General features: G+C 46.4%; 1 protein-coding gene across 1 annotated transcript in view; it reads left to right on the top strand.

The window, feature by feature from the left end:
• Positions 1 to 3,021, top strand: part of fbn2b (fibrillin 2b) — a 64,897-nt gene that overhangs the window by 19,764 nt on the left and 42,112 nt on the right. The gene's annotated exons all lie outside the window — the stretch shown is intronic.

The raw sequence follows: 3,021 nt of genomic DNA, 5'->3' as shown, positions 1-3,021 counted from the left end.
TGTGTGTGTGTGTGTGTGTGTGTGTGTGTGTGTGTGTGTGTGTGTGTGTGTGTGTGTGTGTGTGTGTGTGTGTACCTGTGTAGCTTCTTTTGGATGACCTGTCAGCTTAATCAGATTCTTTGAACACTTTTCCCACCGTGTTAAAAGTCTTGGTTCCTGTTTTCTTAGAGACTACAACACCGTCAGTGCTGAGTTTGTCAGCACAACATCTGGTCATAAAGACCCCCCCACACCAAAACAACCCCACAGGACTAAGAAAGGAAAGTTTCCTTATGGACTCGTCATGTTTCCTGATGAGAAGTGGGACAAGGTAGGAAATCAGAGCAAGAGAAAGTGGGGCGATGGAGGAGAAGAGGATGGGTGGGCCGGGGTGAGAAAATGGACTCCCCAGCTGTGTACACACAGGCTGCTGGGGGTGGGGGGTAAATGTTTTCCTTGTTAAAGGAGTCAGGGGATCGACGCACTTTAAGGAAATCACAAGAGAAATGCTTGCAAGTGTTTTTGGTGCCTTGTAGCTGCTTCAGATTGAAAGTAATAGTAATAGAGTAACAGGGAATCTTATGACTACGAGACATGAAGAGTGTCTCTTGCTGGCATGAAGGTTGAAGATCAGGTATTAGAGTTTAAATTAATTTTTAACTGACTTCCTTTGTAAACCCTTAAAGCAAAATGACTTTATATATATATTTGTTTCTGAGTCCGTGCATCCATGAGCTGTCGAGTGGCGATGGCAGCAGGATAAACATCTCAAATGTTGTTGACCCCAGCAACACATTCCAGCACCTCCTGGGGGGAGCCTGAGGCATTCCCACGCCAGACGAATAAATAATCGCTCCACAGGGTTCTGGATCTACCCCAGGGTCTCCTCCCAGTTGGGCGTGTCCGGAAAACTTCCAAAGGGATGCGCCTAAGATGCATCCTTACTACTAAAACTACCTCCTTTTGATACTGAGGAGCAGCGGTTGTCCTCCATGACGCTAGGTTGATGATGGATGGATGGATGGGGCAGTGTTGTCACACTGACCATAACAATAATTTAAAGTCCAAAAATGATCCTGCAAGTCTGAGCAGTAATTTTTTAACTTTGGGTTTGGCCTGAAAAGGCCACAGTGTCCCTGGTGTGTGCTTGGGTGCGCTCGCCATAAGGCTGCATGCGGTTTTAGAGTTTGTGTAACTGAGGCCATGAGTCAGTAGATTTACTGTGTGATGCAGTGAGGAGACTGCTGATGAGCTGTGATTATGGAGGGAGTGAAAGTCAACCAGTATGGTGAACGCCGTGTGTGACGGGCTCATGGGAAGCCCCGGCGGGCGTGGGGAGCGTGAGCTCGTGCAGCTATGCGCGAACAGCCTACGCTCGAGGTCTGGGGATCATATATCATCTGTACAGTCGCCATGGTTATTTGATGGATACAAATGTGTGTACCCATATATCTGTCCAAGCAGGGAAACCTGCAGCGTCATGTGAGTTAATGTTTGGCCATAACATCGATGAGCTTGACATTAACACACAACGTTAACCGTGTGGTCATCCTTTGTGTTCATGTATGATGCACAGTAAGAACGAGCTGAGTCTGAAACTTTGTGCCTCCTCTGTTCCAGTTCTGGTCCAATCGGTCGGTCTCTGCAGACCTATAAAGTCTCAAACGCCAGTTTGTCTCCAGTCCAGCCCAAATATAATAAGAATCACAGAGGAGCAATTTTGTACATCAGCGAGTGTTGACGTCAGGGGCATTTGAGGTGCTGGACTTGTAGGAAGTTGTGCTATTTCTGTTCTATTGATTCTGGATAAGAGCGGACAGAACATGGCTGGACAGGATGGCTGCACCGCTGGGCGTGTGGGGGCGCTGGAGCAGGCCACAGGCACGGGTGGAAAATATCCCCCGGTGACAATTTAGCGAGAGTCAGCCACTTTGGAGCCTGGCTAAATTTGACCTGCAGAAAGCCTTTTAATGGTGCATACGCAGAAACGTCTGCAGTAAAAGATAAAATAAATCGAACCACTAAGGAGCAAATATCAGCCGAGAGGCCAGAAAACTGCTAAAAATGTGCAAACTCTGTGAACTCTGGCGTAACCAATCCTGTCCTTCATCCAGATACTGTTTATGATTACATGTTCTGAGTGAAATCATCCTGTATTTATTAAACATAATTAGGACTGTCACGTTTCACTAGCTGTTTTAGTGTCTGCTTTCATGGGGACGCTAAATGTAACGATCCATCTCATTCATATCAGCATTTAAGTATCGCTGCTCCGTGGTGGTGGGCGGGGGCCGCCTCTGATTGGCTGGTTGAAAAATGGACCGATTTAGTTTTGCTCCAGTTTAAAAAGACTCTACAAAGACTCTCCCACTGCTGAGGAAGGAGAACGGCTCATGAATGGCAGCTGTTGATGCAGATTAGAGCCCACTTGACTGACTCTGACTCTGTTTGCATTCATGAGAGTGAGGGTTATTGTTCCACTGTTAGACAAGTTTCCTAAAGCAGACTAAAATACTGTAGCTGCAGAACTCCAAATACATTGTACAGTACAATGGGCACGATATAGAAACAATAACAGGAAGTGCAGCATCCACAGCCTCTCCTGGATACTGGCATGGCTGTGTGAGCTGTGCCTTTACACAGTTTGCTTGAGGCAAAAGGCTATCAGATCTTGAACGCTGAGGGTTTATCTCTCCCTCTGCCATTCTCCCACAGTTGTTGGACTTTCTTGTGTGTGCGTTAAACATTTAGTCACGTTTGAGCGGCTGCTTTTTCAGTGTGGAAGAAATGAAAGGAACAGGCTCCTTAAAGAATCATTACGGCTAAAGGAAAAGAGCGATTTCAGGCCTGTTGATAATGGCACTGATAAGACTAACAGAGACTGCTATGGTTGGCCGGGAGACACGGACAGACATGCTCACAATCACACGCATGCAAACAAACAAGCCCACACATTTGAATCATTTATTTACATCCACATCAGCAGAAGGACACACAAACACAAACAAAACGCTGCAATCAGAAATTCCACAAGACCCGCCA

This window comes from Haplochromis burtoni, unplaced genomic scaffold, assembly GCF_018398535.1.
Source record: "Haplochromis burtoni strain Fernald_Lab_line unplaced genomic scaffold, NCSU_Asbu1 Contig_133, whole genome shotgun sequence".
NCBI lineage: Eukaryota > Metazoa > Chordata > Actinopteri > Cichliformes > Cichlidae > Haplochromis > Haplochromis burtoni.
The sequence above is the reverse complement of the archived record's forward strand: the minus strand, read 5'-3'. Positions and strand labels throughout refer to the sequence as shown.